Consider the following 11,909-nt stretch of genomic DNA (forward strand, 5'->3'; position numbering starts at 1 on the left):
GAGGAGTTCTCGGAGTTCCCACTGTGGCTAAGCAGGTTAAGAACCCAACATAGAGTCTGTGACACATGTAATAAAATATGTAAGTAAAAACTAGTATTCATAATATAAAAAACTCATGTAATAAAATATGTAAGTAAAAACTAGTAACACAACACATGTAATAAAATATGTAAGTAAAAACTAGTATTCATAATATAAAGAAACTCCTACAAATACCAAGGGAAAAGTACCCAGAAGTAAAAATGGTGAAAAGAGGAGTTCTCAGAGTTCCCACTATGGCTAAGCAGGTTAAGAACCCAATATAGAGTCTGTGAGGATGCTAGTTCAATCCCTAGCCTCACTCAATGGGTTAAGGATCCAGCATTGCTGCAAGATACCACATAGGTCACAGATGCAGCTCGGATCCAGTGTTGCTATGGCTGGGGCATAGGCCTACAGCTGTAGCTCCCATTCAACCTCTAGCTCAGAACTTTCATATGCTGCAGGTGCAGTAGCAAAAAGAGAAGGAAAAAAAAAAAAAAAAAAGAGGTATTCTGTGGCCCCGCAGGTTAAGAATCCAGCGTTGTCACTGGAGAGGCTCAGGTTGCTGCTGTGGCATAGGTTCAACCCCTGCCCTGGGAACTTCCCCTTGCCACAAGTGCGGCCAAAAAAAATAAATGGGAAAAATATTGAACAAGCACTTCACAAAAGAGGTAATTCCAGAGTTCCTTGAGTGGTTCAGCAGGCTAGGAACTCGACTAGTACCCATGAGGATTTGGGTTCCATCTCTGGCCCTGATCAGGCAGGTTAAGGATTCAGCGTTGCCACAAGCTGTGGTGTAGGCTGGCAACTATAGCTCTTAGCCTAAGAACTTCCATATGCCATAGGCACAGACCTAAAAACAATAAAAATAAAAACAAAAACAACATAGGTAATCCCAATAACCAATACCTCATTTTAAAATGTTCAGTGTCACTGTTTCTCAGGGAATGCTTTTTTTTTTGACCGTGCCCTCAGATGTGGAAGTTCCCAAGCAGGGATCAAACCTGCACCACAGCAGCCACCCAAGCCTCTGAAGTGAATCGCCAGATCCTTAACCCACTGTACCACAAGGGAACACCTGAGGGAAGTGCATTTTAAAACCATGATGAAATACCACTACTCATCCATCAGATGAGAAAAAATGCAAAAGTCTGATGATATTAAGTTAACCAAAATATGGCACATCCAGAACTTTCATAATATAAATGGCATATATTGGTACAAATTCTTTGAAAACCTGTTGCATTGTCTAGTCAGGTTGAAAACATGCATACTCTACGACTTTGCAATTCTCCCAAATCTCTATCCTAGAGATACATGCTTATATGTACCACTATACATGAGCGAGAATGCTTCTAGAAGCATTGTTTATAAATACTAAAAAGTGGGAGTTCCCTACATGGCTCAGTGGTTAATGAACCCGACTAGGAACCATGAGGATTCATGTTCGATCCCTGGCCTTGCTCAGTGGGTTAAGGATCCGGCGTTGCCGTAAATTGTGGTGTAGGTCACAGATGTGGCTCAAATCCCTCATTGCTGTGGTGTAGGCTCTGATTCAACCCCTAGTCCAGGAACTTCCACGTGCTGCAGGTGCAGCCCAAAAAAAAATAACAAAACATGAAACCGTGAAATAAATAAAATAAATACCATAAATTGTAAATAATTCAAATGTCTATGAGCATTTAAATGAATAAATAAATCATGGTCTTAATCAGCAATGAGAATGAACAATCCATAGCTACAAACAGTATTAAGAATAATTCCTAAAATAATGTCAAGGCAAGAATTTCCGCTGCAGCATAGTGGGTTAAGAATCTGACTGCAGCAGCCTGGGTCACGGTGGAGGTGCAGGTTCAATCCCCAGCTAGGCACAGAGGTTAAAGGATCCGGCATTGCCGAAACTACAGCTCAAATTCAATTCCTGGCCTGGGAACTTTCATTTGTCATGGGCGCAGCCATAAAGAAGGGAAATTACAGTGGCTCAGAGTGCTGCAGAGGCACGGGTTCGACCCTTGGCCCAGCACAATGGGTTAAAGAATTCAGCATTGCCACAGCTGTAGCGTAAGTCATGGCTACAGTTCGTATTCAGTCCCTGGAGGGGAAAGTTTCATATGCTGTGGGTGCGGCCATAAAAAACAATAATAACAATGTCAAGACAAAAAGGCAAGTCACACACAAAAAAAATACAATAATGACTTCATCGACATAAAGGTCAAGAACAGAGAAACGCACACTATGTTGTTCAGGGGGTTATATCTAAATGGGAAGATTAGGAAGGAAAATAAGGAAATACTTGCATAAAAGTCAGGATATGATTATCTCTGGAGGAAGGAAAGGAGCTTGGGATCGAGAGGAGGATAATTAGGAAAACAAACACAAGAGGCTTTCTGTGTATTAGTAATGTTCTATTTCTCGACTTGGGTGATGGGTTACAGCAGTGTTCACTTTACAAATATTTGTTAAACTACACATACATGTTAAAGTCCACATGGTCTCAAGGAGAATAAATAAGATGATTACATAGTCAAGGCGCTTAGAATGTAAAAGTTAAGTGAAGAGAAGAGTTAAGTGATTTTTGAGAAGAGACCCTTCTAGGAGCCATAAATGGATACAACAATGAAGATTTTTTTGAACAGAAAATTAATAATGGGCTGGGCTTCTAAAAGTTTATGCTGGCACAACAGGGCAAACAGTTGAAGTCAAGGGAACATGAGAGCTCAAAACTAGATCTGTTGGAACTAAATGGAAATGGTGTTATGGACGTGAACCATGCACAACTTAGCAACTGGTCAATAAAGCAAAGAATAAGACAGAGAGTAAAGTCAAATATGGCTCCAAGTCTCAATCCTGGGCAATTCTTATGGATAGTTCTATTAGTGCAAAAAATGGGTATGTGAGGCAGGGCAGATTTGAGCATACAGATGACAAGTTCCATTTTGTACATAATGGTACTGAGGTACCAGAAAATATCCCACTGCTGATATTTAGCTGACCATCAGAACTGGATCTGTTAGATATTTTATAAATATGAGTTATGGGCTGAATATTTGTGTCTCCCCAAAATTCATGTATTAATCCCTAACACCCAATGTAATGATATTTGGAAGTAGGGCCTTTGGATGATAATTAGATTTAGATGAGGCCATGAATCTAGGACCTCAATAAGATTAGTCTCATTATAAGAAGAGGAAGAGAGACCACAGTTTTCCCTCTCCACTATGTGAGGACACAGCTGGAAAGTGCTACCTAGGAGCCAGGATGAGATTCCCTATAGGGAAACCAAACTGCCTGGCACCTTGATCTTGGACTCCTCAGTCTCTAGAACTGTCAGTAATAAATTCTTATTGTTTAAGCCACCCTGGGATCAAACCTGCACCCTCATAGATACTAGCTGGATTCATTTCCGCTGCACCACAATGTCAATTCCCTTTTATTTTAATTTTTTTTTTCAATCTGTGATATTTTGGTGTTACGGCCTGAGGTGATTAATACAATATGGGAGGAAATGAGGGAGGGAAAGTAGTCGAGAAAGTAGAGCTATAAATATAGATTTGGAGGTCAACCACATGCAGCTAACAGTGGCTCCTAAGAGACTGGATAGATCTAAAATTGGATATGAATGAAGAAAAAGATGCAAAGATCAGATCCTTGAGGAACAGCTAAAGTTACAGAAGAATGAGACGGAAAAAGCAACTGTCAGAGAGGTGGGAAACCCAGGAGAAACTAAAGAAGCCGAAAGAGAAGTTTCAGGATTTGGCCAAAAATGGGTTAGAGGATTGACAGAAAGTGATTATGCTCAGTGATTGACTAATTTTTAGTCATTTAAGAGTGTGATTTCAGTATACTGTTGAAGGCAGAAGTCAGGCTACAGTTATGGAATTTTTGGATCACCCAAAAGCAGAGGAACCAAACATGAAGCTTTCAAGATTTCTGGTAGTGAAAAGGCAAACTAAAGGAAAGTAATTGGAAAGTAATAAAGTTAAAAGGGACTTTTTTAATCAAAGAAGACTACTTTGGTTTTAGACAGAGAGGAAGACTACAATGAAGAAATATTAAAGATGCAGAATGATGATTGGAGTAGATAAACAAAGGAACAATGTTCTGAGAACCATAAGAGCACAAGCGCAGGTGGTCATCTTTGAAAAGAGGAAGAATACATACTGCCTGAGGCAAAAGAATCTTTGCTATTAAAATTCACAGTTTGAAAAGAAAACTCAGAGGTAAAAGTATTAATAAAAGAAAAGAAAGGAAAAGCCTTATGCATTAGAGTGAGAATGTAAACCAGTGCAGCCACTACGGAAAACAGTATGGAACTTCCTCAAAAAATTAAAAATAGAACTACCATATGATCCAGCAGAGTTCCACTCTTGGTATTTATCCAAAGAAAATGAAAACACTAACTTGAAAAGACATATGCACCACCATGTACATAGTAGCATTGTTTATAATATTTTAGATATGGAAACCACCTAAGTGACCCTTGACAGATGAATAAAGAAAATGTGATATACATGTAATGAATAATATATACAAATATTGTTCATCCATAAAAAAGAATGAAATCTTGCCATTTGTGACAACAAATATAAATGCACCTTGAGGGCATTATACTAAATGAAATAGGTCAGACAGAGAAAGACAACTACCACATGATCTAACTGACATGTGCAACAAGCTCATAGATGCAAAGAACACATTGATGGTTACCAAAGTCGGCAGCAGCAGGGGTGGAGGGTGTTAAAAAATGAGTGAAGGGAGTCAAAAGGTATAAACTTCCAGTTACAAAATAAATAAGTCATGGGAAGAATATAATGTACAGCATGGTAACTATAGTTAATAATACTGTATTGTATAAGTTGCTAAGCAAATAGATCTTTTAAAACAGAAGAAAAAAAGTATTTTTACTTCTAATGCCTTGTAATGGAGTCTAGTCATTAAAAAATTTTACTCCAAAGAAAGAATACACAGGAATTTAAGGGGGCAAAAATGCAAGATTACCAAGGTAACAGTAAATCTGTTTATGATAGGCAATAGCAGTCATTTCTTCAAATGGTTGTCACCTGAGCAAGGATTGCCACCTACCCTATAGACGGCAGAAGTCAGAGGTAAATTTGTTTTCACAGGAACTTCACCGAAACAACTCAAAAAGTCTTCATTATTCAGGTGCTCGTGTTAGACAAAGTGTTCCTGCATTTTATTTTGTTTTTACTGTGGTTCGTGATATGGTATTCATGTTGCTCTTGGACTTAGAGTCACTGCAGTCAGTGAGTGTGCCTGGGATAAAGTATGGATCTTTAGGAAAATACAAAGTGCTTGAGATGGACAGTGTAGGAGACATGAGGAGTCAGATGTATGTAATGTGTGCATAGGAAAGTTCCCATACTTTCAGCTACATTGTATCTTTGATTATCTTTATTCTGGCCTTTGCCAGACTCTGCTCTAGGGAAGAAAAAAAAAAAAAAGACACACAATATGTCCTTTATAAATTCCTAAATAAACCAGAAGTACTATAGGGATAAATTTAGAATAAAAATTTATCCAAAAGTAGAGAACTTTATATTAAACTGGCATTTTAAAAATTATTTCCAATAGCTTTCTAATTTTAAATTTATTTTATTTTTTGTTTCTTGTCTTTTTAGGGCCAAACCCGTAATACATGGAGTTTCCCAGGCTAGGGGTCAAATTGGAGCTGTAGCCACTGGCCTACACCACAGCCACAGCAAAGCGGGATCCAAGCTGCATCTGTGATCCACACCACAGCTCCTGGCCACACTAGATCCCCAACCCACTGTGCAGGGCCAGGGATTGAACCAGCGTCCTCTTGGATACTAGTTGGGCTCATTAACCACTGCTCCACTATAGGAACTCCCCTAATTTCTAAATTTAATCGAGATCTCATTTAGAGTGAGATAAATTAATCTGAGAAACTATTAAAATGTATGTATGTAATCACAAATGTTAAAACATTGAAAGTTTCTAAATCTCTTGCTAATATCTAATCACATCATTAAGCTGTTCTAGAAACGAAAAGAAGCTTAAGCATAGCTTCAAGACATAGCTAAAAGGGTAGAGAAACACTTCATTAGTCTTTTACCACATTTTAATCATTCTAAATAATGGTAAAATATTAATATGTATAAGAGAAAAATGAAGCTAATCAATTTATATAAAAATAAGAAAGCCATGGGAAATGTCTTCGTAAAGTTGGTACCAGTTAAAATGATCAGTTTCTGGTTTAATTATCTTCTAATTTGCAGAATAGCAATCTGAATATATACTCTAGAAAAAATCATAATTGGACAAGGCCTATTTTCTTAAAGTTATCCATTTTATATTTGAATGTGAAGAGTTGTCAAAAGTAATTTCAAGGCAGCTGTTTCCAATTATGCTTATTTTGACAACTAAAAATGAGTAAACAAACCAAAAATAGTTTAATATTTTGATCAATGTAGCTCCTTAGTATTAAACAAAATAATTATGCTTTATATTGCATACAATTTAAGAAGCACATTTTAATATTTAAACAGGAAGGAATTATTAAACTCTGTGGAAGTTAATTATTAGGAAAGTTCAGGTATGTGGTATACAAGGTACATTTTCATAAACATAAAAATTCCAAAGAAGTCATGCCTGCTCTCTAAGTCAAGGAACTTGAATCTACTCAACACAAGATTCATACATCAAAGGTTTCCACCACATTTAATATTTGAGGGATGAGTCATATGCAATGATAATATCAATAATAGTATAAATGTGACTGGGATTTACTAAATATTTTCCACTCTTCCAAAGGTAAATTCCTACCTTCATTTTTAAGAACAAAAAAAAATAACAACTTTTATAGGAATTTCAACTATTTGAAAGGAATATTTTTTGTATATGAAAATAAAAGTCTGGGAGTTCCTATTGGCTCAGTGGTTAACGAATCCGACTAGGAACCATGAGGTTGCGGGTTCAATCCCTGGCCTCACTCAGCAGGTTAAGGATCTGGGGTTGCCGTGAGCTGTGGTGTAGGTCACAGACGCAGTTCAGATCCTGCGTTGCTGTGGCTGTGGTGTAGGCCAGCAGCTGTGGCTCCAATTAGACCCCTAGCCTGGGAACCTCCATATGCTGCAGGTGTGGCCCTAGAAAAAGACAAAAGAAAAAAGAAAAGTCTAAGATGAGACAGAAAGAAGACAAAGAGGAAAACACAGAGTTGTCAAGCATGCAAAAGTTCTAGAATAATATAGCAAAAAAAAAAAAAAAGAGAGAGAGAGAGAGAGAAACCCAAAACAGAAAAAAGCAAAAAAACAAAAAAAACAGGAATCTAGGTTCATCCAGACTTCTGTGAAATACAAGGGACACAATTTAATTTTTGCATTTTTTGGTTAAAGTATCTCTAAAATAAGAATTCATCCTTCCTTCATTACAAATCTGCATTTTTCTTTCAAGTTTTCATTAAGACCTTTCAATAGCAATAATAGAGATTTTTCTTAGTGGAAAACAAGTGAAAACTTGAAGGCAGCTTTGACCTTATGCATAAGATCCTATTGGACACGCAAGCCTGCCTGCTCCTAGATACCTGTTCAATTAGCCTGACATCATCTGAAATTTCCATTAACTTGTTATATTAGAAGAGTTCTCTGGGGATAAGGAATTAATTCTGAAAGATTCCTATTGTTAAAGATCAAAATGTTATATTAATGCTAATATTTTCCCAATCAACTAGCTAGTTATACGTGACTGGGAACAGAAAGGGACACTAACTTCTCTCAGGTCAGTGAAATCTATCCCTATGTGGATGGTTAGAGCGAAAAAAAGATCCAGAGCCTGGGGTACTACCTAAATTTGTAGGAGCTCTGAGGGTGGGATCCTAAACAAAATCATGAGGAAATAGTCTCATTGCACTAGACACTTGGGGTTGGTAGAAGAACCAAAGAACCACATTTTCCTACTTCACCATTTGAACTCAGTCCTTTCCATTTCCAGAGGTAGATTCACTCACAGGAACAGCATGTTGAACACACCAGAAGAAAGCAACATGTTTTAGCACTATAAGATGTAGGCCTTTCCACATTTGACAAAAGGGGCCATTTCTTCATCTATATCTGTATTCTGCTTTCTGCCTTCAAGTATTAATTCTGCTTGCCTTAAACTCCTTATCTGCCTCGGCATAAAATATAAAAGCAGTCAGGATCAATTCACCTTAACATTAAACAATTCAGACTAAGGTCAGGAGGGAGCAGCAAGTAACCATCCTTGTGTGTTTCTAGGATGAAATGCCATGACTTCCCTTACTGGAAGTGTCAAGCCATCCCATGGACTAACACTGGATCAAAACCAGATGATTATTCTTTTTAAAGATTACCCTGTTTTTCCTAGTTAGTTTAAAAACCAAAATAGAGTTTTTATCTGTAGAGAAAAAGGTCTTTTAAGTAAATATTTCCCTCAAAGAAAAACACCATGATTTACTTGGGTAGAGGGGGAGAAGAGGAATAGAAAAGGGAAAAAGAATAAATTGAGGTTTGTGTAGGGCATAAGTAATTGGAACTCTGGACATGAACATGGATCTTTACCATTAGTAATTGTTCTGCTATTCTGGGGGAGAGGAAGGATGAAGCTAGGGTTGAAAACAATTCAGAACTGACCAGAGATGAAAGCACTAATTCCAATGCGGGTGGAGGATAGGATTCAGAAATACTGGAAAGCTTTGTTTTCCTCACCCTGTGTCTTGGAACCGCCAGATCAGAAGTTGGCAACTCTAGATTAAACATCATAACAGCTGGGATGAGGAAACTCTTCACAGAAGGGCCACCCCAAAAGACAGGAATGAAAAAATGCTAGAGGAATAAACACAACGAAATCCCTCAGGAAAACATATCTGGCCACTGGGTGGGTATCAGCCTTGTGTCATACTTAGTATTTTTTTCTTCCTTTAAAATAAAGACTTTTTCTTTTCTTTCAGAAAGTTGTCTGGTTTTTAGGTATTCACCCATCTTTCACAGAGAATTCCAATTCTAAGTATATATTGCTCATAATATTTTATTTTTAGGGGAAACATTAGCCCAATCTCTTGATACAGGGTTTTAAAACATTACCTGTATAAGAGTCAGTGGATAGGAAGACAGAAAGGAAATGTTAAATAATTTCTCCCCTTGGAGAAGCAGGTTGGTTTTCCACAGTGTTATTTACCCTGAAGGGTATAAACACTACTGTCAAGTCAAGGGATGTCTCTTGGTAGAAGCACAGTAATTGGCACATGAAAAATAAATAATAATAATAGTAATAATAGCTAACAGTATCTAGTGATTACCAAGTGTCAGGCACTGTTTACATCCATTACTTAATTGAATCCTTGCAACATTTCTATGAATTATATGCTATTTGTAGCACCACTTCACAGATGAGGAAACAGGTTAAGTAACTGCCTGCAGTTTATCAGTTAGGAGGTGGCAGAGAGAGAAGTCAAATCCAGGTACCCTACCCACTTTGCAACTTATCACCACTATACTACTACTATTACTGGTACTACCATTCATTATTCATCGATTTACCCCCAGTAACTAGCATGATACTTAGTGTAATAAGCATTCAACAGATATTTCTTGAATTGAATTTCTCATCTTATTTAGACTCATACAGGCAAGAAGTGAATAATCCAGGCAAAGATCAAAGTCATATCCATATTCACAGTATCTATCGAAAAGCAGGATGGTCATTTTTCATAGAATTAACTTGCTTTCATCAGTCTGAGCGAACTTAATGGGAATTTGGGTACACTTTAATATTCATAAATGTCACCAGAAGATAAAACTATAGACCAACATCACTTGTAAATATAGATGCAAATGTCCTCAGCAAAATACTAGCCAACAAAATCCAGCAACATATAAAAAGAATTATGCTCTAGTCAAGTAGGATTTATCCCAGAAATGCAAGGTTATTTAATAGCTGAAAATCAATGTGATAATCATGATGGGCTTGAAGATATAACACGTAGCATTTTGTCCTTCTACTAAGAAGCAAATTTGAACCATATACAATGCAGATCAGTATGCGAAGACTAGTCATGAATGAACTTTGGTGTGTGCACTGGAAGGGGGCCCACTTAGAAGGCAAATTAGCCCTTTCTAGATTATTTTTGTAGTAAATTGTCTTTGTAGAATAGTGGGCTCAAAAAGTCAGCCAACAAACCAAGATATAACAATAGTCATGAATTTTGGAATTCAAAAAGGACTTAGGACAATTTCCTAATAGATATCAAGAATACACCATGTTGAATGTGATAACTGTGAAAACCAAAACTGGATCACACCAAAGCTACCCAGTTGAAAGACCAAATAAATTCTCTGAAATTCAGCAAAATATTCTGTTACAAATTTTCAAAATCCAGTTTATCTTATCATTCTTCTAAGTTGTGAAGTGTTCATGATTTCGTGTTTAATTATCTTCAGAAACTTAAAAAAAAACTTTTACAACATTTTTTTCACTTTCTAAAACAGTGCAAACAATCAAATGTCAAGCCTACTATAATAAAATGATTTAAAATGTACATGCAGAAAATACGAAATTACTTTGCATTTTAATATTAGCTTAACCACATTACAGAGTAAATATTATGTTCTTTTAACATCATAAGAGTAAACGAATGGCTCAGAAACAACATGTGTGATTTGGCTAAATTAGTGTTACTATGGAAACTTGCTATTTTCAATTTCCTGACCCTTATGATTGATTTCACCATTGCAATATGCTGTTTTCCATTTTGCTACTATAGTTCAGTGTAATAGAAAAGCATGCTGCAAATCAGTTATTAAAGACGCTGAACTAAAACTGGGAAATACAAGTAGGAAAAACTATATTTTCTTTAAAAGTTTGGTCATGTGTCATCTATGGTTCATTCCATAACCCAAGTCCTCATCTGGCTTGTCTTTATTTTTCCCAACAGTTTGCTGGCAGATTCACAAATTCAAAATAAATAGAATTTTTCCACTATCTAATTCTGAATTTGGCAGGAAACTCAGTGATGAATCTATTCCTACCTCAAAAAATGTTTTCTTTTATACATTTCACTCACCCATACTCACTCAAGTCTATAGTCATTTTGGGGGATATTTACTTCCATCATGTTTCTCTAGAATAATTCGAGCACAAATTCAATCATATTATCTGAAATTTCAAATAGGAATAATCGATTTCTCCTCCACTTTCCATCTTGGATTCCTTCCAGGCCATCTGAGGAGAAATCCCATAGGCTTTCTGTCTATTAAGAGGATGTTCCTTCATATCCTGGACTAGTAAAGACCCCTTACAATTGCAGGTGGTGGTGCAGATTCACAGATTCCTCCTCAATTTGGTTCTTATTTAAATTACAAATGTTCCACAACCTACACAAACTTTTAACCAGCTAATTTGTATAGGATTTACAGGGTCACACACACAGCATATGGAAATTCCCAGGCTAGGTCAAATCGGAGTTGCAGCTGCCAGCCTACACCACAGCCACAGCAATACCAGATCCAAACCATGTATGCAACCTACATCACAGCTCACGGCAACACCAGATCCTTAACCCACTGAGTGAGGTCAGGGATCAAACCCACATCCTCATGGACACTACTTAAGTTATTAACCTGCTGAGCCACAATGAAAACTCCCGTTTTTATTTTTTTTATTATTTTAAAATAATTTAAACAGTAATTTTTGCTATTTCCTTCACCATGCACAGGTAAGTGAAGGGTTATTGTTATCTAAAAATGCTTTCTCTCCTAATTCTTTTTTACTTTTTCAAGTTAAACTTAATCCCAGTCATTCTCTACCTACCAAGTCAACCTCTATTACAAATCTTTTCAAAGAAGTCTTAAAAGCACATTCATTCTAGTTTGGAGTTAATGCCAGGGAAGTGACAC

General features: G+C 36.8%; 1 protein-coding gene across 8 annotated transcripts in view; it reads right to left on the reverse strand.

Annotated features, from left to right (window-relative positions):
* Nucleotides 1-11,909, reverse strand: part of CCDC85A (coiled-coil domain containing 85A) — a 691,471-nt gene that overhangs the window by 597,920 nt on the left and 81,642 nt on the right. The window lies entirely within an intron of this gene.

Source organism: Sus scrofa, chromosome 3 (assembly GCF_000003025.6).
Source record: "Sus scrofa isolate TJ Tabasco breed Duroc chromosome 3, Sscrofa11.1, whole genome shotgun sequence".
Lineage (NCBI taxonomy): Eukaryota > Metazoa > Chordata > Mammalia > Artiodactyla > Suidae > Sus > Sus scrofa.